Genomic DNA, 20,161 nt, shown 5'->3' with positions numbered 1-20,161 from the left:
CTCCACTATGGCCAAGACCAAAGAGCTGTCAAAGGACACCAGAAACAAAATTGTAGACCTGCACCAGGCTGGGAAGACTGAATCTGCAATAGGTAAGCAGCTTGGTTTGAAGAAATCAACTGTGGGAGCAATTATTAGGAAATGGAAGACATACAAGACCACTGATAATCTCCCTCGATCTGGGGCTCCACGCAAGATCTCACCCCGTGGGGTCAAAATGATCACAAGAACGGTGAGCAAAAATCCCAGAACCACACGGGGGGACCTAGTGAATGACCTGCAGAGAGCTGGGACCAAAGTAACAAAGCCTACCATCAGTAACACACTACGCCGCCAGGGACTCAAATCCTGCAGTGCCAGACGTGTCCCCCTGCTTAAGCCAGTACATGTCCAGGCCCGTCTGAAGTTTGCTAGAGTTCATTTGGATGATCCAGAAGAGGATTGGGAGAATGTCATATGGTCAGATGAAAGCAAAATATAACTTTTTGGTAAAAACTCAACTCGTCGTGTTTGGAGGACAAAGAATGCTGAGTTGCATCCAAAGAACACCATACCTACTGTGAAGCATGGGGGTGGAAACATCATGCTTTGGGGCTGTTTTTCTGCAAAGGGACCAGGACGACTGATCCGTGTAAAGGAAAGAATGAATGGGGCCATGTATCGTGAGATTTTGAGTGAAACCTCCTTCCATCAGCAAGGGCATTGAAGATGAAATGTGGCTGGGTCTTTCAGCATGACAATGATCCCAAACACACCGCCCAGGCAACGAAGGAGTGGCTTCGTAAGAAGCATTTCAAGGTCCTGGAGTGGCCTAGCCAGTCTCCAGATCTCAACCCCATAGAAAATCTTTGGAGGGAGTTGAAAGTCCGTGTTGCCCAGCGACAGCCCCAAAACATCACTGCTCTAGAGGAGATCTGCATGGAGGAATGGGCCAAAATACCAGCAACAGTGTGTGAAAACCTTGTGAAGACTTACAGAAAACGTTTGACCTGTGTCATTGCCAACAAAGGGTATATAACAAAGTATTGGGAAACTTTTGTTATTGACCAAATACTTATTTTCCACCATAATTTGCAAATAAATTCATTAAAAATCCTACAATGTGATTTTCTGGATTTTTTTTCCTCATTTTGTCTGTCATAGTTGACATGTACATATGATGAAAATTACAGGCCTCTCTCATCTTTTTAAGTGGGAGAACTTGCACAATTGGTGGCTGACTAAATACTTTTCTCCCCCACTGTATATATATATTTTTAAGAATAAGAATGATTGGATAGAGACAGTGACAGAACGACAGGACAGTTAGGAGAGACTTTACATTAGAAAGGGTAGTGGGCCGGATTCAAATCCACTCCAACACAGTACTGTAGATGTGCTGTAGGTAGCAGCACTCTAACTGCTAGATCACATGACCCCAGGCTCTGTCTGAACAGTGAGGAGAGAGACAGTTCCTTTATAATGGAGCCAGCGGTCTCGCCGCTAGAAAACACTGAGTTGCAGTGGGAGTGAAGAAAGGCTTGTGTAAGTAACACAATGGTTTAGTGGCACCATGGTTTAGGTAGAGATTGACTGCGTCACAAATGGCACCCTGTTCCCCACATAGTACACTACTTTTGACTAAGCCCTGGTCAAAAGTAGTGCACTATATAAATCCCTTGTCAAAAGTAGTGCACTATATAGGGAATAGGGTGCCATTTGGGATGCACCCAGAGATTGTCTGTACAGTGTCTGCAGCTCTCTCCCTTCCAGATCGCCAGCCAAGAACAGCAGAATAAATAAAGGTGTGAACATGCCTCTGGTGTTCCTCTTCATGACAACACACTGAGATAGACTCCAGCGCTGCACGCAGCATGCTTCTGTTTAACCTCACACACACACATAATGCATACTCAAACACACACATACATGAATATACACAGGACCCTTCGCCCCCCTGAACCAGCTGCATTTTTCATGATGTGAAAACCACAGCCATTCATTCGTCTATTATCCCTTGCAAACATTATACTGTAGCAAGACAGGGGGGATGCTGACATCCCTCAGACAGTCTTCAGAGCACATCAGTGCATGAAAGCCAAATATAGACCGCCCCAGGAGGCAACATCCCAAATGGCACCCTGTTCCCGATATACTGCACTACTGTTGACCAGAACCGATTTCGGTAATGGTCAAGAATAGTACACTAAATAGGGTACAGTGTGCAATTTTGAATGCAGCCCCAAAGCTCTGAGGCCATGCACTATAAACCTGTCTCTCACCTCTCAGCCTCCCTCCTTTCTCTAAACCTCTGTCTGTCTTCACCTCTTCCCAATCTGGCACTACAGTACACATTTACAGTCCCAATCTAGCCCTGCCAAGCACTACATATCAACAGTCCCAATCTAGCCCTGCCAAGCACTACATATCAACAGTCCCAATCTAGCCCTGCCAAGCACTACATATCAACAGTCCGAATCCAGCCCTGGCAAGCACTACATATCAACAGTCCCAATCTGGCCCTGCCAAGCACTACATATCAACAGTCCCAATCTAGCCCTGGCAAGCACTACATATCAACAGTCCCAATCTAGCCCTGGCAAGCACTACATATCAACAGTCCCAATCTGGCCCTGCCAAGCATTACATATCAACAGTCCCAATCTAGCCCTGGCAAGCACTACATATCAACAGTCCCAATCTAGCCCTGGCAAGCACTACATATCAACAGTCCCAATCTGGCCCTGCCAAGCACTACATATCAACAGTCCCAATCTAGCCCTGGCAAGCACTACATATCAACAGTCCCAATCTGGCCCTGCCAAGCATTACATATCAACAGTCCGAATCCAGCCCTGGCAAGCACTACATATCAACAGTCCCAATCTAGCCCTGGCAAGCACTACATATCAACAGTCCCAATCTAGCCCTGGCAAGCACTACATATCAACAGTCCCAATCTAGCCCTGGCAAGCACTACATATCAACAGTCCCAATCTAGCCCTGGCAAGCACTACATATCAACAGTCCCAATCTGGCCCTGCCAAGCACTACATATCAACAGTCCCAATCTAGCCCTGGCAAGCACTACATATCAACAGTCCGAATCCAGCCCTGCCAAGCACTACATATCAACAGTCCCAATCTGGCCCTGCCAAGCACTACATATCAACAGTCCCAATCTAGCCCTGGCAAGCACTACATATCAACAGTCCGAATCCAGCCCTGCCAAGCACTACATATCAACAGTCCGAATCCAGCCCTGCCAAGCACTACATATCAACAGTCCCAATCTGGCCCTGCCAAGCACTACATATCAACAGTCCCAATCTAGCCCTGCCAAGCACTACATGTCAACAGTCTAAATCTGGCCCTGGCAAGCACTACATGTCAACAGTCCCAAATCCCTCCAAACACCATATATACCATAATGTATACATAGCTTACTCAATATAGGAAAGCTACCACTATCATGTATGGCATTGTTTTGCAGGTAAAGTAGGACAATTCTGAGCAACAAAGGAGCAATCCAAATAAGATCCTACATCTGGAATATGTACATGTAGATAGGTGAAAGAGTGTCTGTGTGTGTGTGTGTGTGTGTGTGTGGTGTGTGTGTGGTGTGTGTGTGTGTGTGTGTGTGTGTGTGTGTGTGTGTGTGTGTGTGTGTGTGTGTGTGTGTGTGTGTGTGTGTGTGTGTGTGTGTGTGTGTGTGTGTGTGTGTGTGTGTGTGTGTGTGTGTGTGTAACTATACTTGTGGGGACCATAAGTGCCCACAAGAATAGTAAACCAAGAAAAATTGACCAACTGGGGACATTTTGTTGGTACCCACAAGGTCAAATGCTATTTCTAGGGGGTTTAGGGTTTAGGTTAGAATTCGTGTTAGGGTTAAAATTAGGTTTAGGGTTAGGGTTAGGGTTAAGGTTAGGTTTTTGGGTTAAGGTTAGAGTTAGGGTAAAGGTTAGGGTTAGGGTAAGGGTACGAGTTAGGGTTAAGTTTGGGGTTAGGGAAAATAAGATTTTGAATGGGACTGAATTGTATGTCCCTACAAGATTGTCTGCGCAAGACTGTGTGTGTGTGTGTGTGTGTGTGTGTGTGTGTGTGTGTGTGTGTGTGTTGAAGTGTCAGTGTAGTATGTGTGAGTGTGTGGGTAGAGTCCTGTGAGCGTGCATAGAGCCGGTGTAAAAAAGGGGTCAATGAAAATAGTCTGGGTAGCCATTTGATTAACTGTTCAGCAGTCTTATTGCTTAGGGGTAGAAGCTGTTCAGGAGCCTTCTGGTCCCAGACTTGGCTCTCCGTTACTGCTTGCCGTGCGGTAGCAGAGAGAACAGTCTTTCACAATTTTTAGGGCCTTCTTCTGACAACACCTGGTATAGAGGTCCTGGATGGCAAGGAGTTCGGCCCCAGTGATGTACTGGGCCATACGCACTACCCTCTGTAGCGCCGTACGGTCGGATGCCGAGCAGTTGCCATACCAAGCGGTGATGCAGCAAGTCAAGATGCTGTCAATGGTGCAGCTGTAGAACTTTTTGAGGATCTAAGGGCCCATGCCAAATCTTTTCAGCCTCTTGCGGTGGAACAGGTGTTGTCGTGTCCTCTTCATGACTGTGTTGGTGTGTTTGGACCATGATAGGTCCTTAGTGATGTGGACACCGAGGAACTTGAAGCTCTCGACCCGCTCCACTACAGTCCCGTTGATGTGAATGTGGGCGTGCTCAGCCCTCTGTTTCCTGTAGTCCACGATCAGCTCCTTTGTCTTGCTGACGTTGAGGGAGAGGTTGTTGTCCTGGCACCACACTGCCAGGTCTCTGACCTCCTCCCTAGAGGCTGTCTCATCGTCGTCAGTGATCAGGCCTACCACCAGTGTTGTCGGCAAATGTAATGATGGTGTTGGAGTCGTGTGAGGCCACGCAGTTGTGGGTGAACAGTGAGTACAGGAGGGGACAAAGCACTCACCCCTGAGGGGCCCCCGTGTTGAGAGTCAGCGTGGTGGATGTGTTGTTGCCTATCCTCACCACCTGGGGGGCGTCCGTCAGGAAGTCCAGGATCCAGTTTCAGAGGGAGGTGTTCAGTCCCAGGGTCCTTAGCTTAGTGATGAGCTTGGAGGGCACTATGGTGTTGAATGCTGAGCTGTAGTCAATTAACAGCATTCTCACGTAGGTGTTCCTTTTGTCCAGGTGGGAAAGGGCAGTGTGGAGTGCAATAGAGATTGCGTCACCTGTGGATCTGTTGGGGCGGTATGCAAATTGGAGTGGGTCCAGGGTGTCTGGGATGATGGTGTTGATGTGAGTCATGATCAGCCTTTCAAAGCATTTCATGGTTATAGATGTGAGTGCTACGGGGTGATAGTCATTTAGACAGGTTACCTTGGCGTTCTTGGGCACAGGGACTATGGTGGTCTGCTTGAAACATGTAGGTATTACAGACTGGGTCAGGGATAGGTTGAAAATGTCAGTGAAGACACTTGCCAGCTGGTCAGACCATACTCTGAGTATGCGTCCTGTATCCTGTATCAAATTGTACTGCAAAGTAGGTGAAATGTGAAATGTGCAGTATAAAAGATGCATGTATGGAAAGTTATGGAGATATGTTTTCAGCCTCAATCATTTCTGAGGAGATACTGTATAAAGTACATAGCGTGGACGGAAAACTAAATTAAATGTTATCATAAGAGCATGACACAATTTATCAAGTGATGTAACTTGTTGTAATATAGCTAATATTCTTGTTTATTGCCAGATAGGCCTGTAACCATTTACTATCTGCCCTCATAACTAAATGCAAGGTAGGTAAATAAATCAATACAAGAAGCACTTGACAGAAGAGCACACTGTTGCCTGGTAACCTAATGGCATATTGAGGATTCATCTTGATAGTAAATGTAACAACAACCACAGCCTACAAGCCTCGGTTTATCCCCTATTCCCATATAACAACAATGTACTACAATATACAGTGTAATGTACACACATATAGCCTCCCTACTGTCTGAGGTATAGTAACTGTCTGAGGAATAGCAACTGTATGATGTATAGTAACTGTATGATGTATAGTAACTGTCTGAGGAATAGCAACTGTCTGAGGTATAGTAACTGTATGATGTATAGTAACTGTACTGTATGAGGTATAGTAACTGTATGATGTATAGTAACTGTCTGAGGAATAGCAACTGTCTGAGGTATAGTAACTGTCTGAGGTATAGTAACTGTCTGAGGTATAGTAACTGTCTGAGGAATAGCAACTGTATGATGTATAGTAACTGTATGATGTATAGTAACTGTCTGAGGAATAGCAACTGTCTGAGGTATAGTAACTGTATGATGTATAGTAACTGTACTGTATGAGGTATAGTAACTGTATGATGTATAGTAACTGTCTGAGGTATAGTAACTGTATGATGTATAGTAACTGTATGATGTATAGTAACTGTCTGAGGTATAGTAACTGTATGATGTATAGTAACTGTCTGAGGTATAGTAACTGTATTGTGTATAGTAACTGTCTGAGGTATAGTAACTGTATGATGTATAGTAACTGTCTGAGGTATAGTAACTGTATTGTGTATAGTAACTGTATGATGTATAGTAACTGTCTGAGGTATAGTAACTGTATTGTGTATAGTAACTGTCTGAGGTATAGTAACTGTATGATGTATAGTAACTGTATGAGATATAGTAACTGTATGATGTATAGTAACTGTATGCGTCCTGTATCCTGTATCAAATTGTACTGCAAAGTAGGTGAAATGTGAAATGTGCAGTATAAAAGATGCATGTATGGAAAGTTATGGAGATATGTTTTCAGCCTCATTGATGTAACTGTCTGAGGAATAGCAACTGTCTGAGGTATAGTAACTGTCTGAGGTATAGTAACTGTCTGAGGTATAGTAACTGTCTGAGGAATAGCAACTGTATGATGTATAGTAACTGTATGATGTATAGTAACTGTCTGAGGTATAGTAACTGTATGATGTATAGTAACTGTATGAGGTATAGTAACTGTATGATGTATAGTAACTGTATGATGTATAGTAACTGTACTGTCTGAGGTATAGTAACTGTATGATGTATAGTAACTGTATGATGTATAGTAACTGTATGATGTATAGTAACTGTATGATGTATAGTAACTGTATGATGTATAGTAACTGTATGAGGTATAGTAACTGTATGAGGTATAGTAACTGTATGATGTATAGTAACTGTATGATGTATAGTAACTGTCTGAGGTATAGTAACTGTATGATGTATAGTAACTGTATGATGTATAGTAACTGTATGATGTATAGTAACTGTCTGAGGTATAGTAACTGTCTGAGGTATAGTAACTGTATGATGTATAGTAACTGTATGATGTATAGTAACTGTATGATGTATAGTAACTGTCTGAGGTATAGTAACTGTATGATGTATAGTAACTGTATGATGTATAGTAACTGTCTGAGGTATAGTAACTGTATGATGTATAGTAACTGTATGATGTATAGTAACTGTCTGAGGTATAGTAACTGTATGATGTATAGTAACTGTCTGAGGTATAGTAACTGTATTGTGTATAGTAACTGTCTGAGGTATAGTAACTGTATGATGTATAGTAACTGTCTGAGGTATAGTAACTGTATTGTGTATAGTAACTGTATGATGTATAGTAACTGTCTGAGGTATAGTAACTGTATTGTGTATAGTAACTGTCTGAGGTATAGTAACTGTATGATGTATAGTAACTGTATGAGATATAGTAACTGTATGATGTATAGTAACTGTATGATGTATAGTAACTGTATGATGTATAGTAACTGTATGATGTATAGTAACTGTACTGTATGATGTATAGTAACTGTATGATGTATAGTAACTGTCTGAGGTATAGTAACTCTATGATGTATAGTAACTGTCTGAGGTATAGTAACTGTCTGATGTATAGTAACTGTATGATGTATAGTAACTGTATGATGTATAGTAACTGTACTGTATGATGTATAGTAATTGTGTGAGGTATAGTAACTGTATGATGTATAGTAACTGTCTGAGGTATAGTAACTGTATTGTGTATAGTAACTGTATGATGTATAGTAACTGTCTGAGGTATAGTAACTGTATTGTGTATAGTAACTGTCTGAGGTATAGTAACTGTATGATGTATAGTAACTGTATGAGATATAGTAACTGTATGATGTATAGTAACTGTATGATGTATAGTAACTGTATGATGTATAGTAACTGTATGATGTATAGTAACTGTACTGTATGATGTATAGTAACTGTATGATGTATAGTAACTGTCTGAGGTATAGTAACTGTATGATGTATAGTAACTGTCTGAGGTATAGTAAATGTCTGATGTATAGTAACTGTATGATGTATAGTAACTGTATGATGTATAGTAACTGTACTGTATGATGTATAGTAACTGTCTGAGGTATAGTAACTGTATGATGTATAGTAACTGTATGATGTATAGTAACTGTATGATGTATAGTAACTGTACTGTATGATGTATAGTAACTGTATGATGTATAGTAACTGTATGATGTATAGTAACTGTCTGAGGTATAGTAACTGTCTGATGTATAGTAACTGTATGATGTATAGTAACTGTACTGTATGATGTATAGTAACTGTATGATGTATAGTAACTGTATGATGTATAGTAACTGTATGATGTATAGTAACTGTATGATGTATAGTAACTGTATGATGTATAGTAACTGTCTGATGTATAGTAACTGTATGATGTATAGTAACTGTATGATGTATAGTAACTGTATGATGTATAGTAACTGTACTGTATGATGTATAGTAACTGTCTGAGGTATAGTAACTGTATGATGTATAGTAACTGTATGATGTATGATGTATAGTAACTGTATGATGTATAGTAACTGTATGATGTATTGTGGGATATTGATTGACCATAAACACATACTATTAGTCAATAATTGCCTTATTTTGATATTGTTACAGCCTATATATCTACTGTACTTATGAAACTTACAGTAATAAGGTTAACTGCTTTATGTTGTTGCAACTGGTGCTAAAATGCATTCATATTAGTCAAGTGTAAACTGATTAATGCTGGCTAAAATGCTGGTTAAATTGACAGAACACATTTTCAGTGTGTGAAGAATGACTAACGTCAGAGATTCTTATTTCGGTTCACATATGGGCAATAATTACATAGCAAAATATGATGTGTTTTTTTCCCCAAATGTTCACATTTTACCATTAGTAATGTAATTTTTTTACACAGTCATGTTATGCACATGACTGTTGGCTACTGTGCTGTATATCCTTCCTCTGACCAGTGTCCTCACACCTACTTCCTCTTCTTCCATCAAACTGGGCTATGTCACAAATGGCACCCTATTCCCTATATAGTGCACTACATTTAACCAGGGCCCTATAGGGAATAGGGTGCTATTTGGGACGCATCACTGGTGTGAAACTTAGTACTCCCAAACCCTCCACTCTCACATCACTTCAACTGTCGTTAATCTGGTGAAAAGGCAAATGGGGAGGCTCCCAAAGCCATTTCATATCAATAGGATTTCTGGGGAGAATAATACAATTAACAACATTTTCAGCATTTCCTCTTTCAGTTCCATTACATTTCCCTCTCTACATTACAGAAAAACATAGCCAGACATACTGTATAACAAGGCATCAAATCAATTCTGCTATGGAGACATCGACTATATCAAAGGAGTGTTTTTGGAACAGAAACCACGATGACCAAGTCATTCAACAACGGGCCTTTAGTTTCAATTCCCTCTAAATTACAAGGCAATGCACACTTCTATTTACAGTAATAAGTCCCATTTTAAATAATATCTATGTCCCAAATGGCACCCTATTCACTAGATAGTGCACTACTTTTGACCAGTGCCCATGCTCAACAAGTGCTGTTCTAACTGGTTGAATGAACACATTCAAAGGCATTATTCTTCTTAACAATATGTCAAAACAGTAAACAATTAACATCAAACTCAGTAAACACATTACATTCACTTTGCATTCATAGTGTTATCACAGAATTGGACCAACAAGTAAAATATCCAACTAGACATGAATGTCTTGTTAGTGTGTGTTGACTAGCAGCTGCTGCTGTGCCTCGTTGGATATGACTTGCTAATATGCTCAGTAATATAGTCACACCTCTACAGATCAACATTACCATAATCTAGAAGTGACTAACAATACCTGTCAAATCAATCTGTTTCTTCCCTCTGTATTTAATCAAATGTATTTTTTAAATCTAATTAACATTTTGTTACCATGAAACTGAGGCTGTATCCCAAATAGCAACCTATTCCTTATATAGTGACCAACTCTGTCAAATGCAGTGCACTATATAGGGAAAAGGGTGCCATTTAGGATGCACTGTGTCAAACCAACTGTGAGTACATGGAGCTGTTAAAATGACTCGGCCACTCCATGACACTGCTCAGATGGTACCTGCCCCCTCAAGCCATCTGAATAGCACAGAGTGGACATCTGTGAGCCCTCACACTGCCAAGAACAAGTCTGATGTAAAAATATAATCAGTATCCTGAGGTGGGGAAAAGACTGAAGGGTCATTTGCACGTGGTCTGAGAAGGGCTTTCATGTCAAAACACATGAGCATTTTTTCTTGTCACAGTTGAAATACTGGCAACCCCCCGCTTCCTGTGTTTTCTCATTACCATGCCGAAATAAGAGTTGGATTTTGTCAACATCTGACACCTCGAGACAGAACATTGGCAGAGACAAAAGCTTCATAAAACCTGAAATTTCCTCAAAAATCTAATAAAAGCAATCAAGCAGCATGTCTGTAATAGATTACCATAGAAAACAAGGCAACTCAAACACTGGGGTCAACAAGACAGTCAAATATGCCCTTTCACCAACATCACCACCATCTCAACACCCCTACGGCCAATGCTGATTGATCATTGATTGAGCTGGCCACTCTTGGATTTAGAGTGTAACCTGAAAAATTATATTAAAATGGCAAGGAATCAATGTTGACAACCTGTTTTTGTATCTTAAGATACCTTTTATTGTGTAGGGGGAATGGGGGGATATCACTTACCACGAGCTGGATCTGTTGGTCGTACCGTTGTCTGTGAGACGTAACGCTCGTAGACGATGAGCCAGGATGAGTGTTTTGGGTTTATAACTGTGATGTTTGTTTTTTCTGTGCTGTTGTCCTCTCTTTTCTCTTTGGCTGTTTGACTGGAGAAGCTGACTGTGGAACAAGAGATACACATATATTATGATGCTGATGAGAATGGATCATCCCTGTAAACAACAGGTGAAAAATCTAGATAAGGGTTAATACAGATATACTGATAGTGTGTATTGTAAAACCACATACACACATACACACACACACACACACACACACACACACACACACACACACACACACACACACACACATACACACACATACACACACACACACACACACATACATACACCACAGGAGGTGGGTGGCACCTTCATTGGGGAGAACGGGCTTGTGGTAATGACTGGAGCAGAATCAGTGGAATGGTATCAAATACATCAAACACATGGTTTCCAGGTGTTTAATGCCATTCCATTCGGTCTGTTCCAGCATGAAAATGCATTTAAACACTCACTTTTTAAGTCAGCTGCTTAACACCATGTCTATCTATCTGTGGAGATAATAGCAGAGATGATACTCTAGCAGGCAGCTTACTCATTGTTACTTCAGTCACGTCTGGTGGTGAGATCATACATGTGGGCATTGGTCTATTTATAGCCTGGCTGTGGTACTGCTTGGAGACAGAATCAATGCGCATGGCATTTTATCTGTCTACCAGCGTAAAGCAATAAGGAGGACAATATCGGGTTGTTTATGGCCATGCAGATCCATGTGACGTATGTGCAATATGAATACAGTTCTGTTATTATGAAGTACATTTTTTGTTGTTGTAATAAACAGCCTCTTACATAAAAAGGCAAGTGGCAGGATACAGGTGGGCTATGAATGAAAACATGGAATTCACTTTTGTGATAAAATACAATTAAGTTCAGACCAAGCTAGAGTTGACAGTAATAGGCTAAATAACAGTAATACATTCCGATTCAAATTAGTAAATTCACTACTAAAAACATGATAATGTTTGCTACTGTACCAACCTGATGCACTATTGTATCTCATTGCAAAGATTTGACACTATCTATCTTACCTTCTGTACAACAAAACCACGTTGAGTTGAGAAGAAACTCGGATCAATTTGGCAACGGTAAAGTGAATTTGGTACCCTGCTCGAAGGCAGATAGAGGGCTTCGGGTCAGGCGAGCGCTGTTTTAACGTTGAAGCGAATAGGAATGCTCAGTGTCTAAAAGCGGTATGACGAATGGGCTAAACATAGCTACGATGAAAGAGCAGGAGCAGTACAATCAAAATTGTAGCCTATGCGGTATAGAGGGATGGTAGACATAGCAACAGTGTTTATAAATATGTGTGGATATATGGTGATGTTCTATTTCAATCTCTACATGATTGCACTTGATAAAGAAGAACAAGTCTTAAAAATCATGCAGTGTTGCTGGTGCCGGTAAATAAGCCTCCTTGATATAACAGATGAGCCTACATACATCTAAATAGTACTAGACTACCTTATCATTGTGTTTTTACTTTGTCCCGCTCTTACTATAGATTGCATATCACAAAGGAATGTTATTAACGAGTGATAGGGTTTATATTGAAAAGTCATGTTTGTCTTTGTGAGAAAGTGCAGTGAGTTAGCTGCAGGTGAGCAGGCTGACTGCAGTAGGTCTACAGCCAGGCAGCAGCTATGCTCTGTTGGTTTGGGCTGTCTGAGGTGTCTGGGGTCCACTGTGGTGGGCGGGAATCTGTGGTCTCTCTCTCTCTCACTCTGTGTGTGTGTTTGTGTGTGTGTGTGTGTGTGTGTCCTCAGGGCCACTGAAAAAAACTTTCTCGGCATGGTGTCTTGTGGCAACCTGGTCTCAGAGCATTTCGTATTATTCTGTACGTAAATCAGGGACACCCATTTAGTATGATATGTTACGTTTCGTATGGTATGAATTAATTTGTGGATGTCAATCACCCATTTCGTATGATATGTTACAAATTACAATTAGTATTATATGTAACAAATTTGCAAAACGTACATGTTACGGATTTCTAAATGTATGATATGTTACGAATTCTAGCTAGGTGGCTAGGTGGCTAACGTTAGCTAGCTAGCGGTTGGGGTTATTGATTAGGGTTAAGGTTAGGGTTAAGTTTAGGAGTTAGGTTAAAGGGTTAATGTTAGGGTTAGGGGAACGGTTAGCTAAAAGGTTTAAGGTTAGGGTTAGGGTTAGGGTTAGGGGAAGGGTTAGCTAACGTGCTCCACAAGCACTTCGTATTATTCTGTAAGTAAATCGGAGACACTCCATTTAGTATGATATGTTACGTTTGGTATGGTTACATAAGACAGATGGCTACATAACACACGAAATGGGGTGTCTCGAATTTACATAAAGAATAATACGAAGTGCTCTGAGACCAGGTTTCTTGTGGAGGGTTTACTGCTGTGTTCCCCCTGTTAGAGGAGGGGAGCCACAATGAGGGATGAACTCTGATTTACTGAGGGATTTCAATGATTTATGGCTGGAGTGTATTTGTCAGAATCAATCGTCGTGGGAGTGTCATGACAAAAACTTACCTGAGGAGTTCAGTAATACTGCCTGTCTCCTAAATGGCACCCTATAGAGCTCTTGTCAAAAGTAGTGCACTATGTAGGGAATGGGGTGTCATTTGGGACACACCCAATGTGTTGAGGTATTTGTCAGAATCGTCATGGGAGTGTAATGTCAAAAGTGGATTTCAGTAATACTCTGTTTGCCTAATTTTGACCATAAAAATATACAACCTATATATTTTATACATGCCTATAAAATAAAGAAAATGATTTATCCACATGACCTAGAGGACATAGGCCCTATATCTAGGTAAAGTATGTCATCCAACACAAACATTCAGAATACACCTCAGAGAGTTGTGGGAGGAAGGAAGGGTTATACAGAGAAGCACTTGGACAAATAAACACTGTTGTTGTCCAGCAGCTGGGTGCAGCAGGAAGGAACAGATAAAACACTGGCGTTCACTCTTCATCTTCTAGGAAACAGCTTCCCCTGCTGCCTACATCTGAAGTTGCATGGAGGTCATACAACTGTCTTACAACAAGTCTGTACCACTTCCAACAGATGTTGCTATCTACCAACCAGGAATCTATCACCACCACTTAAGCCTATGCTGTAGCCCATTCTGCACTAGGGATACCCCTACCTATTTATGAGTCTGTGCTGTAGCCCATTCTGCACTAGGGATACCCCTACATATTTATGAGTGTGCTGTAGCCCATTCTGCACTAGGGATACCCCTACATATTTATGTGTCTGTGCTGTTTCCCATTCTGCACTAGGGATACCCCTACGTATTTATGAGTGTGCTGTAGCCCATTCTGCACTAGGGATACCCCTACATATTTATGATTCTGTGCTGTTTCCCATTCTGCACTAGGGATACCCCTACATATTTATGAGTCTGTGCTGTAGCCCATTCTGCACTAGGGATACCCCTACATATTTATATAGTCCAGTAAACATCATGAAGTCATGCAATAGCATATGTGGATGTGTTTTCCCTTCCCTAGTGTGTTTAGCGCCAGGTATCAGTGGTGAGGGGCTGAATCCCAAATGGCACCCTATTCCCTATGTAGTCCACTACTTTTGACCAGAGCCCTATTGGGGTGAAATTTGTGTATGTGGGCCCTGGTCAAAAGTAGTGCCCTATATAGGGAATAGGGTGTCATTTGGTACACAACCAGTGTCTTCTCTTGTTCCCCATGGGGGTATGGGGTAGGGTGGGTTGGGGTGGGGTGTGTCACGGTGTGTCATGGCAGCCGGTAGCACACTTCAAAGCCAGTCAGGGGAACCAGAAGCTGTGGGCCCTCGGACCCGACACTTTCCCACTCCTCTGGGTGACATCACCAGTCATCGCTGGGAATGTAGTGAGAAGAGAGATGCTTTTATCTTAACCAGGAGCAAAGGCATGCACGATTAGGGCAGATTATATGCAGATTTGTCATCGTCATAAATCCACAGCTGTCCAGGGCCTCACATGTTTATTTGTCACTTCAAAGGCATTCTTCATTGTCTCTCTTTGGTTTATTGTTTTGGGCACGGACCGCCAGTGGACAAAAGCATTTTCAGTCAGTCATTGTGAAAGTTGTTTTTCAACAATGTATATTGAAACAATGTTGTTGTGACATAAAAGTGGTGTTCTGGCCAATGATTCGGATGTCCAGGGTGGGTGGTGACTACAGAGCTGTCCATTAAATTCCCTCTGCTGAGTGACTGGCTGATGACCTGAAACTAAAGAGGAGAATGTAAGACGTTTCAAGACCACACTAACATGTCTCCAGAGACAACCTGAAACACCAGTGGCAGCCATGGCAAGACATTATCAGTCTTGATCATGCAGAAAGGTCTTGTGGCACATAACCATTAGACACCTGCAGCGATGGGAAAGGACTGGTGAGCTGATGCAACTCCTGTTCTTCTTCTTCCTCCTCATCCTCCTAATCTTCCTCCTGCTCCTCTGTCTCTCCTCCTCCTCCTCACCATGCAGCAGCAGCAGTAACAGCTGAATGACCTGGTGGGTGACACCTCTTTCATCCGAGGTTCTCCTCTCTCCACTGGCCAGCTGTTTGCTATTCCTCATTCTGACGGCCTGAGAGACAGAGGACCAATGCTTCCATGCAGAATCTCTCTCACACTCACAGTCACACTCACACACACACACACACACACACACACAAATAGCGCTGCGCGGGTCAGCAGTTTTTTCACCTGCAACCGCCTGCAATTGCTAATAACTATTAGCAACCTCCCGACTATAATGTGATAAAGTGAAAATCTGAGGCCAGCACCCGACCTATCCCGCTAATAAAGAAAATGCGCTGTAGGCTACAGTCAGAGACGGCAGAACTGTTTTTTGACAGGAGGTGCAGGATTTTTTTTTGGCCTGATCTACTTATCATTTTCGACATTTTGGTAGGCTATTTGTTAGTCAACTTGTCTATAATTAGATACATGCAGCTTCTCTTCTGTCATTATATGTTGCCCTAGAAGACTAATCTTGCTCACCAGAACAATGACATTCATCGATAGAATGAATGCTTCAATCTAGTTGACATTGGTAAAGTTTTCTCTGTGATCTCTGCTTCTTTCATGTAGAAAATATGTTTAGGGACCGGGGAGAAAGTCCAATAACAAACATTTCTGGCCAAAATGTCCAAATGAAATCAGTTTGACCGGTTGTAAAGAAATATAAAGCTGTGAAAGTGACCCAACATGTTTCTGATAAGATTTCAGTTCGGCTTGGATGCATATTTTATGTGGTTGAAATACTATCAGCTTTTATGATGCTGATAAAGATAGATACTGTTTGTAGAGGCGCCCGCTGCACATTCACATTCGCTCAAGATCAACATTTCTCTACTCCTGTTCCCGAGTAGAAATGTAGCCTATATTTGGTGTAGGCCTATCATTTTACTGCAAGAAATGCTTAATTGTGCAGGAGTTAATATTAAGGCTATGTGAGAGGTTATAGACCTACAGTGTCACGCTCTGGTTCCGGGACTTGGTATTTTAGCCAGAGTGTGTTAAGTATTGTTGTGTTTGGGTTGGTTGGGTGGTTATTGGTTGTTTCTGTGTTTGGTTGAGTGACTCCCAATCAGTGGTAACGAGTGTCAGCTGTCGGCTCGTTATCTCTGATTGGGAGCCATATTTAAACTGTCATTGTTCACCTTGGGGTGCGATGTTTCTATGTTCTATGTTCAGTCGGTGTACTGAGGACGTTACGGATCGTGTTTTGTTTTGTTGTGTTTCAACATTAAAATTCATCATGTTCACTCCCAACGCTGCGCTTTGGTCGTATTTCATTGGCGCCCTTGACAGAAAAACCCACCACAACGAGACCAAGCAGCGTTTCCAGGAGTTGGATGACGAGTGGTGGAGACAGAAGAGCGAAGGTTGGGAGAGGACTATAGGGGCCTGGTCCACCGAGAGGAGAGACCCCCAGAAAATTTTTAGGGGGGGGCTCACGACGTCGGGGCAGAAGGTGTACGGCCCGGAGGAGTGCAAGAGGTTGGCAGATATGGCCGCCAGTTTAAGGGGGCCACTGGTTACGAAGGGGATGGAAAGTGTGGAGGCACGGCGAGAGGTACTGGGGGGTGTTTCCAGTCCGGTCCGGCCCGTTCCTGATCCCCGTGTAGGGCCAGGGGTGTGTGTCCCCAGTGCGGTTCTGTCTGTTCCTGTTCCTCGCATTGAACCTACGGTGCGCGTCGCCAGCCCGACTCGGCCCGTTCCTGCTCCCCGCACCAAGTCTGTGGTGCGTTTCGCCAGCCCAGCCCGGCCTGTCCCTGCTCAACGCACCAAGCCAACGGGGTGCGTCGCCAGCCCAGCTCGGCCTGTTCCTGCGCCCCGCACCAAGCCTACGGGGTGCGTCGCCAGCCCAGCCCGGCCTGTCTCTGCTCTACGCACCAAGACTACGGTGTGCGTCGTCGGCCCAACTCGGACTGTTCCTGCCACTCGCACCAGGCTAAGGGGGCGAGTCGTCAACCTGGTTCAGCCTATTCCTGCTACTCGCACCAAGCCAGGGAGGCGAGTCGTCAACCTGAGGAGGTCCGTTCCGGCTCCACGTACCAAGCCGAGGGTGCGTATCGTCGGCCAGGTCCGGTCTATCCCTGTCTCACGCGCCAAGCTAGGGGTGCGCGTCATCAGTTTGGATCCAGCCAGCTGGGTTGGATTGGACCGGGGCCATTACGGGGGGAGTTATGTAGGGTGGTGGTCAAGCCCGGAGCCGGAGCCGCCTCCGAGGAGCAACACCCACCCAGCCCTCCCCTATTTGGGGTTTTGAGGCGCGGTCGCAGTCCGCGCCTTTAGGGGGGGGTACTGTCACGCTCTGGTTCCGGGACTTGGTATTTTAGCCAGAGTGTGTTAAGTATTGTTGTGTTTGGGTTGGTTGGGTGGTTATTGGTTGTTTCTGTGTTTGGTTGAGTGACTCCCAATCAGTGGTAACGAGTGTCAGCTGTCGGCTCGTTATCTCTGATTGGGAGCCATATTTAAACTGTCATTGTTCACCTTGGGGTGCGATGTTTCTATGTTCTATGTTCAGTCGGTGTACTGAGGACGTTACGGATCGTGTTTTGTTTTGTTGTGTTTCAACATTAAAATTCATCATGTTCACTCCCAACGCTGCGCTTTGGTCGTATTTCATTGGCGCCCTTGACATACAGTCAGTGTCGAGATTTCAGTTTCTATTGAACCCATCTGAACAGTAGGATACAGTTCCCTTGACGTGCCATAGGCCTGCCTATTTAAGTCACTGTCTTGTGACTGTGGAATTTGTATAGCACCTCACAATCATCACACATAACATAGTCGGCACTGCGATCATCCTCTTTTACCACTTCACCAAATCTTTCCTAAACGTTACTTTTCTGACCATCCCTTCTCTTTATTTTCAACTCTCCATTTCGCAGATTTTCTCTTATTGAATAAAAAACCGACACTGTCCTTTTTGCCTCCGTGGATCGACCCCTTTCCCAAAAAGGGCCACGGAGATTAGGTTTATGCACTAATACCCCTGATAAAATAATTAAAGAAAAACCTAAATGTAGCCTATAGATATAAATTGCATTTACAGGTATTGTTTTCTCTTTATTCAACCCGCCCGCCACCTAGCCGCCTTTCATCCACACAATATTTTATGATGACCCTAAACCCGCCGCCCTGCGAATATATCCACGGGAACTGCAGGTTATTAGTCAACCCGCGCATCACTAACACACCCAAACACACACAGACACACACAAGTCACTGTGGCCCACTGCAAAACAGGATACAACCACACCTGGACTGAATAGATCAGCCATCAGTTCAACGGCAATAATAAAAGCTGACGTATCAGATCCTAGTGCCACAGATCCCTGCATTAGCAGAATAAACAAGCCAGCCCGGGCTTCCTCAGTAGTCAGGGGATAGAGGGTAGAGCACAGGTGCTACAGGTCAGTGTACACACATTACAGAGTCCAGGGATGGGGGTGGAAGGGGATTAGGCTGCTGTTCAGGAGTAAGGAGGTGGGGCGGGGTGAGGGTAAGATCAGGGTGAGGCATGTGAGAGCCAAGGGCATCTGTTTTCTCCATCTCCCTGTGTGTGTTTACACCCCTTCTCCCTCTCACCCTCCTTTCTGCTCCTCTCTTAATTCAATTTGTGGGAACCCCCATCCCTTCGCTCTCCCCTCCTTCCCATCCAGCTGTCCCCAGTGAGAGTGCATTCCAGCTGGGGTTACTGGGGCCTTAGGGGGGCTTAGGGACAGATCCTGGAAGATTACCTCTGGCTAAAAGGGACCAACCCACCCAAAACCATCAGCACAGTGGTGAACTGCACACCATGGCTGCCATACACACCACCTTTCCTCGCTCTCATTTTCTTGAAATGTGAGACCGCCAGGCAAAGCTGGTGAGCATAACCCACATTCTTTCACAGGAGGGAGGCAGAGTAGTGGACTACAACACTACACCCTCCTTCCCTCCCTCCACCACTACCACTACCACTACCATCACCACCACCACCACCACTACCACTACCACTACCACTACCACTACCACCACCACCACCACTACCACCACTACCACCACCACCACTACTACCACCACCACCACCACCACCACTACCACTACTACTACTACTAGAACAGTAGGACATTCACCAGAGAGTGATAATGACTGTGTTCATTCTTCAGTCTTCCCAGACAGATGAGGGTTGACACCACATCCTGACCTGGCTGCTCATAGCTCAACTGTTAGTGGAAGGAAGAGGCTAGACTTGATCTGTAATGTAATGACCACCCAGTGGGACAACTATCTGTCTAAGGTAAGTTGACTGAGAACACATTCTCATTTACAGCAATGACCTGGGGAATAGTTACATGTGAGAGGGAGGGGGGATGAATGAGCTAATTGGAAGCTGGAGATTAGGTGGCCATGATGGTATGAGGGCCAGATTGGGAATTTAGCCAGGACACCGGGGTTAACACCCTTACTTTTACTATAAGTGCCATTGGATCTTTAGTGACGACAGAGTCAGGACACCC

At 43.5% G+C, this 20,161-nt stretch overlaps 1 protein-coding gene across 1 annotated transcript in view; it reads right to left on the bottom strand.

Annotated features, from left to right (window-relative positions):
• LOC311140261 (uncharacterized protein) overlaps nucleotides 1–20,161 on the bottom strand; it is an 81,654-nt gene that overhangs the window by 17,116 nt on the left and 44,377 nt on the right. Inside the window, exon 12 of the transcript XR_014614130.1 lies at nucleotides 11,050–11,205. The gene's annotated coding sequence lies outside the window, so the exon portion shown is untranslated. The remainder of the gene's footprint in view (nucleotides 1–11,049; nucleotides 11,206–20,161) is intronic.

Source organism: Coregonus lavaretus, assembly GCF_964263955.1.
Source record: "Coregonus lavaretus genome assembly, chromosome: 13".
NCBI lineage: Eukaryota > Metazoa > Chordata > Actinopteri > Salmoniformes > Salmonidae > Coregonus > Coregonus lavaretus.
The sequence above is the reverse complement of the archived record's forward strand: the minus strand, read 5'-3'. Positions and strand labels throughout refer to the sequence as shown.